Source organism: Spermophilus citellus (assembly GCF_964194105.1).
Source record: "Spermophilus citellus genome assembly, contig: SCAFFOLD_187, whole genome shotgun sequence".
Lineage (NCBI taxonomy): Eukaryota > Metazoa > Chordata > Mammalia > Rodentia > Sciuridae > Spermophilus > Spermophilus citellus.
The window spans coordinates 351,895-374,896 of NW_027672862.1; the positions used below are offsets into that span (position 1 = coordinate 351,895).

General features: G+C 38.6%; 1 pseudogene across 1 annotated transcript; it reads right to left on the reverse strand.

The window, feature by feature from the left end:
- Window positions 1-570: 570 nt before the first annotated feature.
- Window positions 571-3,603, reverse strand: LOC308640520 (serine/threonine-protein phosphatase 2A 65 kDa regulatory subunit A beta isoform-like; annotated as a pseudogene). The gene has a single exon. The product of its transcript is annotated as a serine/threonine-protein phosphatase 2A 65 kDa regulatory subunit A beta isoform-like (transcript).
- Window positions 3,604-23,002: the final 19,399 nt, after the last annotated feature.

Genomic DNA, 23,002 nt, shown 5'->3' on the forward strand with positions numbered 1-23,002 from the left:
TTATAACGTAATAGTTTACAATATTAAAATGTGAATGCAGAAAAAGATTTTTGCTTAGGAAAATATTTAATCCATGACACAAGAACACATAAAATGGAATCTTGTTATAAGGTCACTTGGCAGTATAAAATGCAGACAGATAATTTCTGATATAAATTCTGTTCTGTTTTCCTAAGGTAAGATAATTTGAAAATATTCAGTCAAAATTGGTTTCATGTAATAGTTATAAAGTACAAAATTTTATAGTTCTTGGGTCTTCACAAAACAGAACAGGGCTCACAAGATTTAAAAGAGCTTGTGAATGAAATCAACAATTCAAAAAGGAAAACTAGAAATACCAAACTACTTTAGCAAGATGCACTCAGAGAAAAATAAGTTACAGTAAAACCTCAGTAACTAAAACTTATTAGAGACAAAGTAAGTTTGATTAGGTGAAAAATGTAAATAAATTTACTAGAAAAATATTTAAATTCTCCATGAAACACAAATGTATATATTTCAAGGACAAAAAGTATATTGAATTTATCTGTGTGTGACCTATCAGAGATCCTATGGAAGGTATGTGATATAACTGAAAAGAGTGACTTGTTGGTAACTGGCATGTCAATTGGTAAATGGGTGTTTTCTAAAGAGAGCTTTAAAACTGTTTAAGTAGTTCAAACAAGTTTCCTTCCATACTATGAATTTGTTCAGCAAATACTTCTTCAGCTTAACCCATTATCTTCAACTCTAGAATGAATTAATAAGGCTTTACTGTAAAAGTAGAAAAACAAACATTTCAAAAAAGATTCTAGCATCACCCACACCAAAAAAATTAGCAATGAAACTTCAGTTTGGAAAGCTACTATAGACAAAGAATGGGATGCTAATACTGCTGGAAGCAGAACCAGGTAAACAGCAGGAAATCCACACAGTATCATAGTAGTGGTTCCTACACTAATTTGAAAGACAAAACTGTAATCTTAAAATCAAACAGTAGAACTACTGCTTATTAGGAGGCACTAAAGTTAGTTTCTCAGGAAAGAGAAAAATCTTTCAAGGCAGTCACAGTGGTGAGCTGTTGAAATTGTTAAGTTTCAACATCACGTTAGCAGCAAGATTCATCTACACTAGGTTTCTAAATGACATGATTACAGTCAAAATCAAGGAAATAAAAATCAAAACAACCAAATACATTAACCCTGAGCCTCCACATTCCCCTTTCATGTAAGACATTGATGCAGACCATCATAATCTAGGAAAATGTGGCTTTTACTACATTCAAATTTCAATCTATCTCCCAATAGAGAGTTTGTAAATTATTCTAAACCATGTACATTTAAATTAGAAAGGTGGAGGGTATACACATATATGTAAACACTAAAAGAATCACTCCACTTCATGTCTGAATCCAAACCCATCCAGCCTTTTTCCAGAATATTTAAAGTGGCTGGGGCCTGATTCAACATGAGATGCAGAAGCCCAGATTTGGGGGGAGGGGGGAGACAGGGACACAACAACAGTAGACAATCAAGAGATGACTATACAGAGTATCAGGAATTGGTCAATAAGAATGGCTTAAATAATTATCTCAACAAAGAGATGAGTGAAAAAACAATCCCATTCATCTTTAGAAAAAAGTCACTGAAATTTGATTTCTTCTAAGTTGCTGCCATTTGCTTGGATGAGATCTTGAAGGTTTTCCATTTTTTTCTCCACCCAGTTTAAGGACACATTGACTAGAAATATGTGATAAGAATTTAGTAAAGGCTTTTCCCTCCTGTTCCTCATTATGCCAATGCAAGAACACTTATAGCTTCCTGTGCAAAATATTTGACATCTATGTCTTCATCCTGACCTAACTTCTGTAATACTGGCTTAACTTCTCCCTGCAAAGCATTGGTATCAAGAATTGGTCCAATTTTTTGTAGCGATTTGGCCACATTGAAACGAACATTTGCTACTTGATCTCCTGCCATTTTTAATACAATGGGCAGCATTTGCTTAGTGGTTATTTCCTGACCACATGCTTCAGACAGTGCATTAATGCAGAATAAAGTGGTCATTCTATGCAAGTAATTAGGATCATTCGCCATTACTAACAGTTTAGGAACGATGGTATTTTGGGCCCATTCTGTACCAAACTTCTGAACTAACTTCATGAGGTTGTTGGTAGCAGCTTCTCAAATGGCATATACATGATCCACAAGCCAGGCCATACATAAAGAATTCAGCTTCTCATCAAAAAATTCCACACCCAGCTGGCCTGCCAGCAGTGGCATATACTCAATGATGGCCAACCGGACCCGCCATTTGGCATCTTCAGCCAGTTCCACTATGGCAGGAAGGAGAGACTGAGAGAGCTGACGGATTCCAATCACTTCATTTACACAATCCAAATTGGAGATGATATTCAAACGAACTTCAGGACACTCATCCTTTAACTGAGCTAAAAAAAGAGGTAGAAGATGTTCAATTGTATTTTCTTTGCCCAAAATGGTAGACAATCCCATAATTACAGAAGCTAGAGCTGATTTGACATGTTGATTGGTATCAGATACTAATTCCTTTATATAGGGTAGAACTTGATTCATAATTATGGTCTCTCTACCTTCAATGGGCAAGTTCTCACAAAGTTCTTTTACTTTGTGGGCAGCAGCTGCTCGGACTTCAGCTTCACAGTCTTCAAGTAGGTTCTGAAAGGCGGGGATGAGGTCATTTAAGGTGATTTTGGGACCCACTGCTTTCTGGAGCTCTGAAAATTTGTCAGCTACCATATAGCGCACTTGCCAGGATTTATCTTTTGCTGCTTGTTGAAGTGTAGGCATTACCAAGGCCTCAAGGTCATCCTGAGACAATAACTGGGCAATACTAACACAAGCTTCCACAGCTAGGAGGTGCACTGAACCCTGTTCATCTGAAGCTAGATTAGTGAACAATGGAACAATTTCAGTTTTCACACTGTCTAATTCCAAAACGTTTGCAAATTCACCCAATTTGGAAGCAGCAGCTGTCGTACCATTGGTGTGTCATCTGAGCACAAGGAACGGAAATGCTGTCTAATTTCCGCCTTGACAACATTTGAAGCCCTGGGATAGCAAACGCTGAACAAACCACAAGCAGATGTTAGAGAAGTAAACCAATCCCCACTTGCTAGGCGTTTTACCAGAGGCACAAAATGAGCTTCCAGAGCAACAGGAGTATGCTCCTGGGAGATCTGCCTCAGGGACTCCACAGCCTTGTCTCGAACAACAGTCTCTTCCACAGTCGCCAGACTTTCCAAAGGAGGCAGCAGACAATGGGCAAAGTCAGGACCTCCCACTAGGCCAGTAAAATTTCCCAGCTGCTCAGCAAGAGCTAACAGTACCTCATCTTCATCATAAATTGTATCTGTAAGGAATGGCAGCAGTTCAGTTCGGGTCCTTTCTACTCCAAGTGCTAGAGCAATTGTTGATAATTTCTTAATACTGTTGAGACGGAGCTGCACATCCTCATTGCGGAGCTCGTCGATTAAAACTGCGATCGGGTATAGCGAATCATCTCCATCTCCGCCCGCTGCCCCTAGGCCGGTCCCGGGCCCCGCTGCACCTGCCATGTTCTTTCTTCTCCAGCTGGTTGCCGCCGCCCGCCTGTATTCTACTCTTTGGAGCAGAATATTCTATATATTCGTCTAGACCTAGTGTAGTTATATTATTGTTCAAGTCATTTTGTTTTACATGGACTTTTTGCTAGACATTTCATTCATTCTTGAAAATGGGATATCACAAATTATTCACCCCTTTTTGGAGAAATTGTTCTTCCTTTAATCCTGATAGTTTTCACTTCATGTACACTGTTTTTTTTTTTTTTTTTGACAGGTATACATTTATAACTTAGCTTGTGAGAATGTCCACTCTATTGATATGTATTATGTATTTTAATTTTTATCATAAAAATGCATTTATGTTATATATATATATAATTTAATATATGTAATTGGAAGTATATATAATGTTCTTGCCTCTATATGACAGTTTCTGATACAGCTGATTTTGTCTGACATGTGCATAGCCCTCCAGCTGTTTTATTTGTTTTTTTTTTTTTATTTGCTTTGTCTTGTACTGGGGGATTTACCCAGGAGCACTTTACCACTAAGATCTATCTCCAGCCACTTTTATGTTTTATTTTGAGGTAGGGCCTCACTAAGTTCCAAGGAGCCACCCATGAATTACTTGGGAGCCTTCTCTCAGTATGGAGCCGTGGAGATTTAGGTTTAACTTTGGGAACTATTGCAGCTCCCTCAAACACATTAAATTGCCCAAGGCACATGATCTCTAAAAGTTACTAGGTGATATTCATTGGCTGTGATTAAGTTTAAAACTAGCCATTGCAGATTTGTGTCGTTTGTTTCAGATTGTACAGGGAGATACTTCTCTACCTTCTCATCAACTATTGGTAGAAGAAAGGATTGCCATAACAAAGGTTGAATCTGCCATGAAGACTGCACAGCTTACTAGAATTAATCCACAAAAGCCTATATATTGATTAATATTTTCCAATGTTCATACTCCTACAGGAGCAATGTGGCAATAATTGGGAATTATTGAGTGGCCTTGCCTACCTCATTCTCCTCAAAATTCATTGACTCCATTCCATGACTTTATTGCTTAGTTAGTTATTAAAGGAAGAACATGAGTTTTTCAGATAGTTGGGTCATAGCCTAATATTATTGCTACCCCCTTTTCTACTGAAGAGCATGATTGGCTTTTGACATCTTCTAATACTTGGCAGATAGTTTTTGCTAATTTCCCTGGTCAAATGGAAAGCCATTACCTTCATGATAAAATTATTCAGTTTCTTCTTGTGACTATATTTATTTTTCCCAAAATTGTATGTGCTTAACCAATAGTTGGAGGACTAACAGTATTTACTGATGAATTGAGTTCAGGAAAAGCAGGTTTCTATAGCCATACTTATATGGAGATAATGAGCAGAACTTCAAGCTCTCATTTGTGCTTTAATTCATTTTGCAAAAGAGACAATAAAAATTAATTCTGATAGTTTATGTTGCAGTTAGAGTTACAAAAAATATTGAAACATCAACTACTGGGAACACACAATTGCAAGAGTTATTTAATTTGTTCCAGATCTTACAAAAGACAATTCAAATGTGTCACCATCCATATTTTATTAGCCATATAAGGGCACATTCTAATCTTCAGGTCCTTTAGCATCAGGTAATGATAAGATTGATAAACTTGTTGCTGTTTGTGAATAAATATTTTTATATGATTGTGAATAAGCCTCACATTCTTTACATCATCAGAATGCTTCTACTTTATATAAAAAATTTAATATTTCTGGGGAAAACTTGTCAAATTCTTCAACAAATCTCACAATGTTTTATATATATTTTATATTCACCAACTGGGGTTAATCCCATGGTTTATGACCAACTCAGTTATGGCAAATGGATGCAATTCACATCCCTCAATTTGGCAAACAGTGTTAATTAAGCTCATGTTATTGTTGATACTTACTCTAGATTTATTTTTGCCACTGACTGTGTAAAATAAAATATTCAGCATATTATTTCTCACTGTCTAGCTACTTTTGCTGCATTAGGATGTCTTTTACCAATTGAAATTGAGAATAGTCCAGCTTATACTAATTTTTCTTTTCAGTAGTTTTGCCATCAATTTTGTATTGATCATAAAACAGGTATTTCATAGAAGCCTCAAGGTCCTGCCATTGTTGAATGAGCTCATTTATCTATTAAGCTACAATTATAACAAAGAGGGGGATAAGGCACCACAAAATAACCTTAATCATGTTCTGTTTTTTTCTGCTTTACCATTCTTAGCTTTTATTTTTCAGTCAGATCATTCCACCAAGAGGAACTCTATTTTTACCACCTGCAGTTTTGAATTCATGATTTTTTTGCCTCAGCCACCCGAGTCACTGGGATTATAGACCTGAACCACTGGGGTGGGCTCTTGATTGCTATTTTTATATAGCACTTTTTATTCTTATCCCATCTTTGTTTTTGAATCTAAAGTGAATCTGATATAGACAGCAGAATAATTTTGTTTGGTTCTAGGTCTTATACACAAGGGTGTAACACTGGGCTACATCCTCAGCCACTTTTTAAAAATTTATATTTTATTTTCAGACAGTGTTACACTACATTGCTGATGTCAGCATAAAACTTGTGATACCGAAGCCTCAGTCTCACAAGTAGCTTAGTGATAGCATTGCACTACTGTGCCCAGATGATGATAACTTAGACAGGCTCTCCATAAGTCACCGAGTTTGACCTCCAACTTGCAGTCCTCTTACCTCAGCCTCCTGAGTTTCTAGAGTCACGGAGGTGTGCTGCATGCCCAACTTTATCAATATACTTTCTAAAATTGGAACAAATTGCATCTATTTGCAGAAAAAAAGTAATAGTAATGAACAAAATGCTTCTTCTATGTTGCCACTTGTTTTCTACCTACATGTTTTTGGAACATCAATTTTCCCGTTATTGCCTGTTAATGATTCATTTTTCTTGTGTGCCATTTTCATTTTATTTTCTTCTTTTGGCACATGTTTTAGTTTTTCCTTAGTGATTTTTCGGGGAGCTCTAACATCTTACATTCATTGACAATCAGTTTTTATTCATGCCAAATTAGTTTCAATAGTATTGAACAGTTTTGCTAATCTTAGATATTTGTCCCTCTGTCCTAGTTTTTACCTTTGTCATAGACTATAACTTCATGCATCGTGTGTCTTCTATGGCTTGGATATCATTTGTCCCCAAACAAGCTTAGGATTTGGACACTTGATCATCATTATGGTAGCAGTGAGGCAGGTGAACCTTTCGAATGTGCTGTCTACTGGGCATTAATTCAGTCATTGGGGACACCACCCTCAGGAGGAATGGACTCTAGTCTCTTGGAAGGAGTTTTTGAGAAAATGAGTTGTTATGAAAAACCAAGACTGCCCCTCTCTGCTCTGTGGCTCGTATTGGTCCATATGATTTTTCTTCTTCCACATGTCCCCAGTCTGATGACAGCCACCATGCTGGAATGGAGCAAATTGGATACTCCCCAGAAGCCAAGTGGATGGGATCCCTTTATCTTGGACTCTCAGACTCAAAAAATTCTGATCTAAATGACTTTCTAATTGCAAACTACTCAGCCTTAGGTATTTTCTGACAGAAATGAAAAATGGAGTCTTGTAGTCATTAAGCTTCAATGTTTGGTTCTAAGTGTTATTTTTGTGTTTTAAGTGTTAGTTTTGCACTCATATTTATTTATTTTAATTTTATTTTTCAAAATAGACAACAGCAGAATGCTTTGCAATTCTTATTACACATATAGAGTATAATTTTTACTCTTATATTTTTAGAACAAATAGAAAAAAGTTAGAAACTCTAGAGTCCATGGTACTGGATATATTTAGCTACCATATTTAGCTACTGACTATATCTACCATTATTTCTCATTATTTTATGTGGGCTCAACATTCTGTCTTTCATCATTTACTTTAACCTAGATGGCTCTATGGGCATTTCTTGAAGAGTTTTTTACTCACCACAAATTTTTCCTTGCACAAATCTCCCCTTATTTTTGAAGCACAGTTTTGCAAGGTATAAAATATTTGATTATTAAAAAAACAAGTTTCATCATGGCCTCACACTGCCTTCCAGCTTCTTGGATTCTCTAGGAAAACCCACTAATGCTGTCTTGTACCTGCTCAACTGCTTCTCTCTGTCCATTCATGAGATTGCCTCTTGGTATTTGTTTTACAGCAATTCAACTATCATATTTCCTCTAAACCATGGTTTCCCTTACTGTAAGTTATAGTAAATTCCAAAATGAGTAACTCATGTGTTTTAAATTGCAAAGTGTTCTGAGTAGCATGATGCAATCTCATCTCCCCCCACCCCAGCCCTCCAGGGGCATGAGCCTCTGCCATTTCCAGCAGTTTCCCAATTGATACACTGTTTTTGGAATACCTTCCTGTTAGTGGCTAGTTGCCATCTTTGTTGAGAAACTGACTGTTGTGATAGTGCTCCACTTGTGTAGAAGAGAACATCTCTCCAATTATTCATGCACCACATTCTGTTTGTGCCCATGTTTCATTGTTAGCACCTTGGAGCCTAAGACTAGAAGACACACCTTGACCCTCTCCTAATGGAAGATATGATTTCCCATGAGATTAAGACCCACGAATTTGAGATGTGTTTAATAAGTTTAGGAGGAACCTCTTTCACAAATAAACTCAAGAGAAAGTACCAGTGACTAGGAAGTCAATTTTACTTCATTATAATGCTAAAATGTCCACCACGAAGGAAGTTAAACCTCATTTTTATAGTACATAAGTGTATGCCAAAGTGTCCTTAAGAATGGCTCATGTGTAACCAAGGCAGTCCGGTGCATACCTGACTCCAAGGGTTGAACCTGATTTCATCTGTCAATGCAAGGTAACCCCCCACCCGCGCCACAATGCCACCATGATCTGAGGTATGAGGTATCAGTACCTGGGAGCCAGTGGAGGTCCTTATTCTCTCCAAAAGGAAAATGCTAGTCATCATCCATGGGAGAATTTAAGCCTCATTCTCATACCATGTAATGCATGCAGAAGCACATATTTCTCATAATCCTGGGCTAACATTTCTCAACCTCTAAAAGTACTAGGCTATGAGAGTTTGAAAGCTTCTTAGAAAGAATTTCAGTGGTCAAATATGCTCATTTTTTATTTATTTTTGACACCAGGGATTGAACCCAGAGATACTTAACCACTGAATCACACCCCACGCCTCCCCGCTTTTTAATATATACTTTATTTAGAGACAGGGTCTCACTGGGTTGCTAACTCCCAAGTTTCTGAGGCTGACTTTGAACTCATGATCCTCTGCCTCAGCCTCCCAAGTTGCTGGCATCATGGGAAGGCACCACTCTGCCTGGCTCAGTTAATTTTCCTTAATGATGAAAACAATGATTCTTTTCAATGATAAGGGTTGAAGTCAAGAAGTCAGAGATGAGTTGTTTTTGTTTTGTTTTTGTTCCCCCTCCAACCACCAGTTTAAGCAAGAGCCAGTAAGGGTCCATACCAGTGATGGATGAGAAGAGAGTTACAGAAAAACTTCCAGGTGAAGTTGATTTCAAGTAATAGAATGGATAGCTGACAAGGACAAGGAGTCAAAGGACACTTCAAAGTTCTTGGTGACAAAATGTGAGAATCCAGATAAAAAACAAGTTTGTGGGAGGAGAGAAATGAAGACTGATTCCAGCACTGGAGATGTCTTGCAGTTTTTATTCAGCATAGGTGGATGACTGGTTCCAGGCAGCAATCCCCAAAGGATAGCACAATTCATCACTTTATGTATAAAGTTTGTAGACAGTCTGCTCACGTCCTCCTGTAATTTAAATAATCTCTGGTTACTAATACAATTTGATACAGGGCTGGGGCTGGGGATCAGTGGCAGAATGCTCAACTACCCTTGTGAGGCACTGGGTTTGATCCTCATGAAACTAAATAAATAGAAAAAAGGTATTGTGTCCATCTACAACTAAAAATATTTTTTAAAAACTGGTACAAAGTAACTGCTATGTAAGAAGTCGTTATACCATGTCATTACTTGGGAGAAAGTCTGTACATTTATTTGGTACATGGGGAAATCATTTTCAAATCCTTCCCATCCACCAGTGTTTGAGACCTTGGGTGCAGAATCCATGCATATGGCCATAGGTATTTCCAATCCCTGGAGAACATGCAGGGCAGATTGTCTATAAAAGGCTTAGAAATATGTTGTAGGAATTCCAATAACATCTGGACCAGAGACAGAAGCAAGTGGAGTGTCAGAGATGTCACCTGGGAAAGCAGCAGGTGACAGGCAGAGCCATGAGTGTTGGGGTGGAAGGGAGGACAGGCAGAACCTCTGCGGACACAGGGGTGAGGGCAGATGTTAGACGGGGAAACACTTAATGCTTGGGGAAGCAGACAGAGAAAAAAGACTTCACCGTTAATAAAATAAAAAATGGGAACAGAATAGATTTAGAAGCTCAAGAAGTCTTGACCTCAAACTCCTCCTCAATTCCAGAAGATTGCATTTCCCTTTCTGAGCAGAATGCACAGTGGGCTTTTTTGTTTTATTTTTGTTTTTGTCTTAGAAAACTAGTAAAAGTGTTCACTAGTTTTGAAAGATGATTTATGGCCCACGAATAAGGTTTTCTTGAGTTTCTGGTCACATAGTATTGATCTCTACTCTTTTCCATTTTCAATGAATATCGAACACCTGGCCTACCAGTGGATACTACACTTTATAAGCCAATGATTGTATTATTAAAATGCAAAATTATTAGGGAACTCTATGGAATGATACATTATTGGTTCTCAAAGATGCAGCTCATGCCTGCCTTGATTGATCCATCTATCTATCTATCTATCTATCTATCTATCTATCTATCTATCTATCTATCTTCTGTGCTCATGGTAGCTCTACCACACTGCTACATACTGATAGAGACAGGTAGCATGCAGACATGATTGATGGGATCATGCAGATCAGCGAGTCATTTTATAAACCTGCCCTCTGTGCAGCCCCCCACTTTTCTTTTAGAAACGTAATTTACCTAGAGCCCTGCCTGGGTCACGTTGATGTGCTAGATTCCATTCCTCAGCCAACAACCTGTGATTTATGTGAGCAATACAGGTCTCTCTACCACTGAGAACACAAATTACCCTGGTGGGGACAAGTTCTGGGACACTTTCACAGACTAGATTCCAGAACTCAAGAAGATAGGATGATTGCACCTAACCATCAAATATGTAAGAACCATTCCATACCTGCATAGGCCAAAGTGATCTAGAATTGTCCTGGATCTTTGGCATGTCAACTTCCTGTTGCTGTCACTAGTGTGCACCTGCTAACTACTATTTCAGACACATCCTTCAATCTATCTGGTATTAGTTTATTTAAAGACATAGGGAAGGAAAATAGGGACACTCAAGCTGGAGTATCCTCTCTGATAGTATTTTGTGCCCCTATTTTCCTACTGGTCCCAGAAAAGTTCCAATGAGAACTGGTCAGTGCAGAGCAAGGTGACTTGAGAGTTGCATTTATATATTTAGAATATCATCTTAAACTTTTCATAATAAGTTTTTCTATTGATTTTTAAAAACTAAATGACAGCAGCATGCATTACAATTTTTATTACACATATACAGCACAATTATTCATACTTCTGTTTGTATATAAAGTTTCTTGACACCAATTCGTGTCTTCATACATGTACCTTGGATAATGATGTCCATCACATTCCACCATCCTTGCTAATCCCCTGCCCCCTCCCTTTCCCTCTCACCCCTCTGCTCTATCTAGAATTCATCTATTCCTCCCATGGTTCCCCTCCATACCTCACTATAGTCAGCCTCCTTATATCAGAGAAAGCATTTGGAATTTGTTGTTTTGGGATTGGCTAACTTCACTTAGCATTATCTTCTCCAATGCCATCCATTTACCTGCAAATGCCATGATTTTATTATCTTTTGTTGCTGAGTAAAATTCCATTGTGTATATATAATGCATATTTTTTATCCATGCATCCACTAAAAGGCATCAAGGTTGGCTCCACAGTTTAGCTATTATGAATTGTGCTGCTATAAACATCGATGTGGCTGTGTCCCTGTAGTGTGCTGATTTTATGTCCTTTGGGGTCAAATGGTGGTTCCATTCTCAGATTTCCAAGGAATCTCCATACTGCTTTCCATATTGGCTTCACCAATTTGCAGTCCCACCAGAAATGTATGAGTGTACCTTTTCCCCACATCCTCGCCAACACTTATTGTGTTTGTCTTCATAAGAGCTGTCATAATAAAGTTTTATTACAGTAAATTCACACACACACACACACACACACACACACACACACACACACTGTTTTCTTGGGTATCTCTGGACAAAACCATGTGGAGTAGGAACCTACAAATACGATGCAATCGTACTGCCAGTTAAGAAGTAGGACTTGGTCCATGGGCAGGCCTCTGGTATCACCCACAGCATCTCCCATAACCTTGAGGAGCAAATCGGGTGTGAGGCCTAGAGATGTCAGAGAAGCCTCACTGTTTCCTCCCTCCCTCCTGCTAGTGATTTCTGGGCCAATAAACTTTGCTCTATTTTGATTATATTTTATGTATTATCTAAAATCATCTCTGACTTTTTTTAAACTTTTATTTTTAAATCTGATCTTTATTTTTAAAAATAGTTTTTAGTTGGACAGTATACTTTATTTTATATATTTCTTTCTAATGTGGTGCTGAGGATTGAATCCAGTGCCTCACAGGTGCTAGGCAGGTGCTCTGTCACTGAGCCAGAACCACAGTCCCTTGTTATTAATTTCAAAATTTGTGGGCATTCCTGCATTCTGGTGATTTATGAACCTTCTCCTTTGAGATTCAGTGTAACTTTCTTCTTGGTATCCAGCATTTCTGCCCCAACCAGACACGTTCCTCGGTTCTTTATGACCTCAATTGTTGCTAGAGGAATTATTAAAAGCAAATAGGGCAGTGTTTTCAGGAAGGAAGTCTTAAGAGAATGCTCGTTATTCGATTTCTATTTTTACTTATGTATTTAGCCATGGACTCATATGGTTTTTGTCGTTATCCTCAAATGTGGTCCACAAACCAGCAGATTTCAGAAACTTTTCAAGTTGACAGCTCTTTTCAAATGGTTGCATTCTGATTGAGGCACAATCGACTCAGGGTAAACATTAAGATGCTTTTAAAGTGCTTATGAATTTTCCTGGCTAGAATACTGCAGAGGGTTTTGCCAGTTTTCTCGCCACTCTGCTTATCTCATTGGTGTTGAAAAATCTCTCAAATGCAAGTAATGCACCCCAGAGGCAAGATCCTGTAGCTGGCCACCCACAGACCCCACATCCACTGATCCAATTCTCCATCTCACATTAATTGGGTTTCAGGTGCTGTTGGATTATTAATTATTGGGTAAAACCTAGTGTTTTGTTCTCAAGGAGCCCAACGTCTAGCTTGTTGGTTATTGGAACCACTGGGTTGGTTATTCACTTTTTCTTGCCTCTCATGACAAATCTGAGTTTCATTCAGGGACCTATATCTAGTGGCACTGGTAGCTTAGGAAAATTTCTCATTTGGGTTAAGAAAACTAACAACAAGAATAATTAATTATATCCCTCATGGCGGTAGGTGGTGTTCTAGCCCCAGGGTGTCCCCTGCTCTTTCTGTCTTCTCAGCCACATACATTTTCTTCTCTTCATGTGCAAGACAACCGTGTATTCCTCATCCCTGGAATCCTGGGCATGTGCCTTGACCTTCTCAGTCTTGTTTCAAGAGAAATGTTCCCATTTCACAAATGCAGCACAACTGGTTCCCCAAATACCTGGACTGCTGTTACTGAGAAGCAAAAGTAAAAAATACTGAAAATGGGGGCTGAGGCTGGGGCTCAGCCATAGAGCACTTGCCTAGCATGTGCAAGGCACAGGGTTCCATTCTCAGCATCACAGAAAAATAAATGGATAGAATAAAGGTATTGGGTCCGACTCCAACTAGAAAAAAAATATTTTAAAAAATACTGAAAAGGCAATGTATTCTAGCAATTAGAGAAATGCAAATTAAAACTGCACTGAGCTTTTCTTTCACTCCAGTCAGAATGGCAATTATCAAGAATACAGTAACAATAAATTGGTGAGGATGTGGGGGACAGGGAATGCTCACACCTTGTTGGAGAAACTGCACATTGGTGCAACCCTTCTGGAAAGCAGAATGGAGATTCCTCAAAAAACTAGGACTGGAACCACCTTCTGACTCAGTTATCCCACTCTTCAGCCTAAAGAGGATAAAATAAGCATACTACAAGGACACAGCCACATCAATGTTTATGAGAGAACAACTCACAATAGCTAAGCTATGGATCCAGACTAAATGCCCACCAACAGATGAATAGATAAAGAAATTGTGGTGTGTATACACGGTGAAATATTACTCATCTTTAAAAAAGGATGACTTTATAACATTGGCCAGTATGTGAATGGATCTGGAGATTATCATCCTAAAGTAAAATAAGTCAATCCTCCCAAACCAAATGTCACATGTTTTCCATTACATGCGTTATCTATATCACAAGGAAGGTTGGGGGCAAGAAGAGAAGTTCTATAGATGAGACAAAGAGGAGCAACAGGAAGGGAGGGGAGATAAGAACAGAAAAGACAGTAACATGAAGTGATCATAATGTTTCTATTTAATTATATGAAAATACCTAAATTAATCTACCCATCATGCCCACTCACAAGAATGGGGTCCAAAGGAGAATAAGGTACATTTTATGTTTGGATAAGTTTACCACAATGGATTCTATGGCCATGTATAACTAAGGAGAACCAATAAAATAGAAAAAAAATAGAAAGTACTGAAAAGGACCATGGGACCAAATTGATAGCATCATAGCCGGATGAGGAAATGTCTTTAGGTACATTCCAGAATTTTCTAAACGGCTCCCCCATTGGATGCTGCCAAAGGTGTTGGAGCCTGTGGGAACATGGAGGTACAGGGCGCTGCATGAGTAGAAAGGACTCCCCCCCCATTCATCTACAGGTGCAGAGGTCCCAGGGGACAGGTAATCTCGAGGCCTCCAAGGTTAATTAAGGCAGAGAAGAGCAGGGTGCATTCGGGTCTATGGAGTTATTTACCAAATTAGGAAAACCTGGAAATGGCTTTCTTGGACTTTCAATCAAACACAAATTGTTTTTCCTTAAAGAGAGAGACCCTTGAGCCCCTCTTAACGAGAAGTCTTCTCTGTATTATGTTACTTTTTGCACCACTGAATTGGGGGGACAAGACGTGGAGCTCTCTTTGGAAACACATCGGCTTTGTTTGCTTCAAGACAAGCAGGTAGGGTCTGTCTTTTTCTTTTTTCTTGTTAAGTGCAGAGTATTCAGCTCATACTAAGGATGCGCACCTGGGCAGGGTGTCTCTGGTTTTTGGAGGAGGCAACATCCCATTGCCTGGGATCCAGAGGGCTGGTGGGAACCAGGGAGAGCACCCAGGGTGGCCTTGATCTGTGCAAGGCTGTTATCCTGTGGCCACCACAGGTATTTCTCCCAAAAAGAAAGAAAGATAAAAAAAAGTGGCACACGCCTGTCATTGCAGCGGCTGGGGAGGCTGAGGCAGGAGGATGGCGAATTCAAAGGCAGCCTCAGCTAAAGCACAGTGCTAAGCAACTCAGTGAGACTCTGTCTCTAAATGAAATTCAAAATAGGGCTGGGGAAGGTGCTCAGAGGTCGAGTCTTCTGAATTCAACCCCCAGTGGCCAGAGAGAGAGGGAGCCTGGGTGCAGCTGGTGTTTACCCAGCTCTGTGCTCTCCTGTGTCTCTTCTGTGCTGATCTTCTTTTTCTGCCTCCAGCTCAATGGGGGCTCAAGATACAGATTCTACTCAGCTGGAGGAACATCAACTCTCATGCTGCCAACTGGGTGGGAGCCTCCTTTAAGGCGCCTACCAGGCCCCATGTGAGCCTCTACCAGCAGTTCCCAAGGGGCAAAAGGGGACTTCTGCTTGTAGATTTTTGCACAGATGAACCGAGGATAAATCAGCACCCCAGAGATGCTCTGGCACATCTTATTATAGGTGGAGACCCAGGTGATGAAACTTTTAAGAAATGACTTCAATTTCCTAACATCAAAACCCAACAGAACTTAGAATTCTGGTCACCTTGACCCTAACCCAATGCCCAGACACCAAAAGAAAGGAAAAAAGAAAAAAAAGCTGAACCCAAACTCTGCCATTCTGGCCTCCTTCTTGCCTGGAGTGGATATCACCCGCTGTCACTCAAAAAGAAGGCTCCCTGGGTTCTGGCTGGGGAGGGGGGAGCAGAGACTGACTGACTCCCTGTCCAATCAGAAGCCCCCGTGCTGAGCGCTGTCCAATCCTGAGCGCAGCCAGTAAGCAGGGGGCGGGACTCCGCACTCTGCATGGGATTTATTTCTCCGTGGTCTGCACTTCTAGGATTCCTGCAGTTGGACTTCAGGCTTCCCTCCGTGTCTGGGATCCCGCGTGGGCCTGCCATGCAGCAGCTGAAGCTCTCCAGGGCAGGCTTGGCTGATGGGCACCAGGAAATGGTGAGTGTGCAGTGGCACCTTGTGCCTGGACCGGGAGGCTCAGGAGGGAGATGGGGCAGGGAGGTGGTCCTGCGGGTCCTGCTGTGGCAGGAACCCGAGTTGGCCAACCCTGACCCTGGGTGCTCTCTGAGTCCAAAGGACTGAGCCCACTGGGGACAGCGCCCCTCAGTCCCCATGGCCAGCCCGGTGGAAAGCGTGACAGTGGCGGAAACCCCTTGCAGCCTCCCCATCCTCCAGGGCAGCCTCAGCCCCTGCTCAAGTCCTAAGTGGCAGGTGAGCGAGGTTGCCTGGCGTCTTCCCGGGCTGTGGTGATTGACAGGTGGGACCACTAGAAGAATCCAAATCTCCTAGCCCAGCGATGGCACACACCTGTCATCACAGAGGCTGGGGAGTCGGGGAGAGGCTGATGCAGGAAGATTGCGAGGTCAAGGCCAGCCTTGGCAACTTGGCAAGGCACTTAGAGACCAGCTAGATGAGACCCTGCCTCTAAATAAAATGCAAAATCCTTCAAACACTTTTTTCCTGTAGAAGGGGAGCTGCAGTGTACAGGGACACTGCTTATTCCTGAGCTAGTTTTGTGGAGTTTATTTGTTTTGTGTTTTGGTAATTAACAGAAGGGTGCTTTACCACTCATCTCTGGCCCCAGAAGTTTTTAGTTTTTATTCTGAGCGCGGGTCTAGCTACATTGCTGAGGGTGGCCTGATTAGGGTTTGATTGATAATGACTTTTCCATTGCAATTAAGTGTATGATTTTTACATCCACGTGGGTTTGTGGGTGGACTTTGTTGATGTCATGATTCCTTGATGATAATTGTAACAGCTATACCAAATTATACCAGGAGCCTCCTATTCTGGTATAATTTTGAAACATAATCCTGCTCAACATGTGCTTCTTTGGGGTGCTGGAGTATAATCCAGTACCACGAACGTCCTACACCCAAGCCCTACCAGTGCTCTGCGCCTCCAGTTCCCACACCTCCCTTCACGTTGGGTTGTCTTGTTCATTCACATCAAATCCTCTGCTGGAGATGGTTGCACTTATCTAGGCCTTTTCAGTGCAATTAACAATAAAAATGAAATTTACATACATGTGGAGTCATCCATGAAATTTCTGCATTGTGATTTTCTTGGTCCTCAAATCACTGCATTATGATAATTTTATAATATGCATTAGTGCCTGGTAATGATAGCTCCTGCTTTTGCTCTTAGAGTTCAGAATTCTTGTCTAATTTCATATCAATTTAGCCTTCCAGGAGAATTTTCAAGCTTTTTGGTTTGTTCCCTTCTTCAATGAAAAGGAAATCATGGTGAAACTTTGATGGGGTGTTATCATAGATGAACCTGAGGGAAGCTGTCCTCTTTCTAATGAGGAGTCCTATCATCCATTCACAGGGTGTGTAATTCAGTCTGTTTTGTGGTGATCTGTATTTGTATTTCTTCAAATTCTGCAGTTGTCCTTTTAAAATATGTTTATGTGTGAAATGTGATATTTATGTGACACCAATATAAAACTGAAACAGTGTTTCATAGTATTTGTCCAACTGTATGTCATATGGCAAACAAAATGTGGCTGATTTCCAGAAATGGTTATTTCTGGATGGAATTTCCAGGGTATCCTATTACTGAACTATATCCTCAGCCCTTTTTAAATTTTTATGTTTTAAAAATTAATTTTTAAATGTTTTTTGAATTTAATTTTTAAAAATTACTATTACTTTTTTAAAAATTTAGGCAGGGTTTCACTCGGTTGCTGGGGTCAGCTTCACAATTGTGATTTTGTCTGCCTAAGCCTCCAGAAGACTGGATATATCAGGTGTGTAGCACCACATGCATCCCATCTCACAATTTCTTTCTCTTTTTTTAGATTTTTTAAAGTCATGATTAATTTTTTTTATTTTTTATGTTTTTTAATATTTTTTATTATTTTTAAAGATAATCGATAACAGTGGAATGCATTATAATCGTTATTACACATATAGAGCACAATTTTTCATATATCTGTATATAAAGTATGTTCACATCAACTTGTACCAGTATATATGAACTCATTTCTTTCTGCATTACAATTCTTAATACGCAAATATATCACAATTTTCATGTCTTTGTATATAAGATATGTTGACACCCAAATCAAGTCTTCATACATGTATTTTGAATAATGATGTTGATCGTATCATTGTATAATGATAACCATCACATTCCATCATCCTTGCTAATCCCCTTCCCCCTCCAATTCCCTCCCACTCCTCTTCCCTATCTAGAATTAATCTAATCCTCCCATGCTCTCCCTCCCTACCCTACTGTGAGTCAGCCCCCATATATCAGAGGAAATATTTGGCATTTGTTTTTTGGGGATTGGCTAATGTCACTTAACATAATATTCTCCAACTCCATCCATTTACCAGCAAATGCCATGATTTTATTCTCTTTTAGTGCTGAATAATATTCCATTTTGTATATATGCCACATTTCTTCATGCATTCATCAACTGAAGGGCAAACAGGTTGGCTCCACAGTTTAGCTATTGTGAATTATGCTGCTATAAACATTGCTGTGGCTGTGTTCCTGTAGTATGCTGTTTTTAAGCTTTGGGTTATAGTCTAGAAGAGGAATAGCTTGGTAAAATACTGGTTCCATTTCCAGATTTCCAAGGAGTCTCCATACTTCTTTCTGTATTGGTTGCACCAAATTGCAGTTCCACCAGCAACGTATGAGTGTATCTTTCCCCCACATCCTGGCCAATGCTTATTGTTGTTTGTCTTCATAATAGCTGCCATTCTGACTGGAGTGAGATGGTATCTTAGAGTGGTTTTCATTTGCATTTCTCTGATTGCTAGAGATGATGATCATTTTTTTTATATATTTGTTGAGTGATTATATATCCTCTTCTGAGAAGTGTCTGTTCAGGTCCTTGGCCTATTTATTCATTGGATTATTATTTTTTTTGGTGTTAAGGTTTTTGAGTTCTTTATATACCCTAGAGATTAGTGCTCTATCTGATGTATGAGGGGTAAAAGTTTGCTCCCAGGAAGTAGACTCTCTATTCTTTTTTTTTTTTTTTTTGATAAGAAAAACTTTTTAGTTTGAATCCATCCCATTTGTTGATTCTTGGTTTTAATTCTTGTGCTATAGGAGTCTTATTAAAAAAGTTGTGGCCTAATCCCACATGATGAAGTTTAGGGCCTACTTTTGTTTCTGTTAGATGCAGTGTCTCTGGTTTAAATCATAGGTTCTTGATCCATTTTGAGTTAACTTTTATTCATGGTGAGAGATAGGGGTTCAATTTCATTTTGTTGCATATGGATTTCCAGTTTCTCCAGCACTATTTTTGAAGATGCCATCCTTCCTCCAGTGCATGTTTTTGGCACCTTTGTCTAATATAAGGTAGTTGTAATTTTATGGGTTAGTCGATGTGTCCTCTATTCTGTACCATTGGTCTACCAGCCTGTGTTGGTGCCAATACCATGCTGTTTTTGTTACTATGGCTCTGTAGAATAATTTAAGGTCTGATATAGCAATATCACCTGCTTCACTCTTTCTGCTTAGAATGGCTCTTGCCATTCTGTGTCTCCTATTTTTCCAGATGAATTTCATGATTTCTTTTTCTATTTCCATGAGGAATGCCATTGGAATTTTGATCAGAATTGCATTAAATCTGTATAGTGCTTAGGTATTATGGGCATTTTGATAATATTTGTTCTGCCTATTCAAGATCAAATTAAATCTTTCCATCTTCTAAGGTCTTTGATTTCTCTTTAGTGTTCCATAGTTTTCATTGTATAGATCCTTCACCTCTTTTGTTGATTCCCAAGTATCTTTTTTTTTTTTTGAGGATATTGTTAATGCGGTAGTTTTCCTCATTTCCTTCTAAGAGGATTTGTCACTGATATACAGAAATGCCTTTGATTTATGGCTGTTGATTTTATATCCTGCTACTATGCTGAATTCTTGTTATAGAAGTTTTCTAGTTGAGTTTTTAGGTCTTCTAGGTACAGAATCATATCATCAGCAAATAGTGCTAATTTAATTTCTTCTTTTCCTATACTTATTCCTTTAATTTCTTTCCTCTGTATAATTGCTCTGGCCAGTGTTTCAAGAACTATGTTGAATAGAAATGGTGAGAGAGGGCATCCCTGTGTTGTTCCAGATTTTAGAGGGAATGCCTTCAGTTTTTCTCCATTTAGAATGATGTTGGCCTGGGGCTTAGTGTAGACAGCCATTACAATGTTGAGGTAAGTTCCTGTTATCCCTAGTTTTTCTAGTGTTTTGAACATGAAGAGGTGCTGTATTTTGTCAAATGATATTTCTGCATTTATTGAGATGATCATATGATTCTTATGTTTAAATCTACTGATTCGATGAATTACATTTATTGATTTCTGTATGTTTTAAACAAACTTGCATCCCTGTGGTGAATTCCACTTGATCATGATGCACCATGTTTTTGATATGTTTTTGTATTTCATTTGCCAGAATTTCATTCAGAATTTTTGCATCTGTTTTTTATAGAGGTTAATCTGAAGTTTTCTTTCTTGATGTGTCTTTGTCTGATTTTAGAATAAAGGTGATATTGGGCTCATAGAGTGAGTTTGGAAGTGTTCCCTCTTTTTCAATTACATGGAATAATTTGAGGATTGTTGGTGTTAGTTTTTCTTTGAAGGTCTTATATCCATTAAGTCCTGGAATTTTTTTTTTTGGTTGGTAGGCTTTTGAAGTTGTCTTCTAATTCATTGCTTGAAAATGTTCTGTTTAACTTGTATATATCATCCTCACTCAGTTTGGATAAACTGTATGATTCTAGACATTTGTTGATGTCTTCAATATTTTCTGTTTTATCAGAGTACAAATTTTCAAAATAATTTCTAATTATGTTTATTTCTCTAGTGTTCATGGTGATATTCCTTTTTGTCATGGATTTTAGTAATTGGAGTTTTTCTCTTTTTCTACATTAGCATGCATAAGGGTTTATCAAAGGTATTTATTTTTTCAAAGGGCCTACTTTTCAATTTGAATTTAAAAAAATTAAAAAATATATGGCAGCAGAATGTATTACAATTCTTACTACACATGTACAGCACAATTTTTCATCTCTGTATATAAAGTATGTTGACACCAATTCATTTCTTTATACATGTACTTTGGATAATATTGTCCATCACATTCCACCATCCTTGCTAATCCACTGGCCCCTCCTTTCCCACCCCTCTGCCCTAAATAGAATTCATCTATTCCTCCCGTGGTCCCCCTTCCCACCCCACTAAGGTCAGGCCCCTTATATCAGAGAAAACATAAAGCATTTGTTTTTTGGCATTCGCTAAATTCACTTACCATTATCTTCTCCATTGCCATCCATTTACCTGCAAATGCCATGATTTTATTCTCTTTTACTGCTGAGTAATATTTCATTGTGTACAAATGCCACATTTTCTTTATCCATTCATCTATTGAAGGGCATCTAGGTTGGCTCCACAGTTTTCCTATTGTGAATTGTTCTGCTAAAATCATTGTGGCTGTGTCCTTGTAGTATGCTGTTTTTAAGTCCTTTGGGTATAGATTAGGGAGTGGGATAGCTCGGTCAAATGGTGGTTCCATTCCCAGTAATTTTGTGAATTTTTAATTGCTTCTTTGGCTTCAATTTCATTGTTTTCAGCTCTGATTTTAATTATTTTCTGTCCTTTACTGCTTTTGGTGTTGATTCATTTTTTTTTCTCTAGGGCTTTGAGATGCAATTTTAGGTCATTTATTTGACTTTTTTCTTTTTTAAGGAATGAACTCCATGCAATGAACTTTCCTCTTAGTAATGCCATCATAGTGTCCCAGGGACTTAGACATGTTGTATCTGTGTTCTCATTCACCTCTAAGAATTTTAAATCTCCACTTTGATGTTTTATGCAACCCATTTTTCATTCACTAGAATATTATTTAGTCTCCAGATGTTGGAGTAGCTTCTATTTTATCATTGATTTGTAATTTCATTCCATTATTATCTTATAGAATGCAGGGTAGTATCTTCACTTTTCTGTATTTGCTTAGAGTTGCTTTTTTGGCATAATATATGGTCTATTTTAGAGAAATATCCATTTGCTACTGAGAAGAAAGTGTATTCACCTGTTGAAAGATGAAATGGTCTATGTTTGTCAGTTTAATCTAAGTTATTAATTGTATTATTGAGTTCTATAGTTTCTGTTTGGCTTTTGTTTAGAAAACTTATCCAGTGGTAAACAAGGTATGTTAAAGTCACCCTGAATTATTGTCTTGTAGTCTACTTGGACCTTAAACTTGAGAAGATTCTGTTTGAACATAGATGCTCCATTGTTTGGGCATAAATATTTATAATTGTTCTGTCTTGTTGGTGTATGGTTCCCTTAAGCAGTATGAAAAGTCCTCCTTTATCCTTTCTGATTAACTTTCACTTGAAGTCCACATTATTTGATATAAGGATGGAAACCCCTGCTTGCTTCCACAGTCCATGTGAGTGGTATGTTTTTTAATATTTATTTTTTATAGATGGACACAATATCTTTACTTTATCTATCTATTTTTATGTGGTTCTGAGGATCGAGCCCAGGGCCTAAAACATACTAGGTGAGCACTCTACCACTGAGCCCCAGTGCCAGCCCAAGTGGTATATATTTCTTCAAACCTGTCACTTTCAATCTGTGGGTGTCTTCCTATGAGATGAGTCTCTTGGAGGCAGCATATTGTTGGGTCTTCTTTTTAAATCCAATCTGCCAGTCTTTTGATTGCTGAGTTTTGGAAATTAACATTCAAGGTTATTATTGAGACATGATTTGTATTCCCAGTTATTTTTTGTTTATTTTTGGTATTTAACTTGCTCTTTGATAGGTTTTTCATTTAGAGGGATACTTCCATTTTCTAATTTTCATTGTTTTTCATTTCCTCCTCATG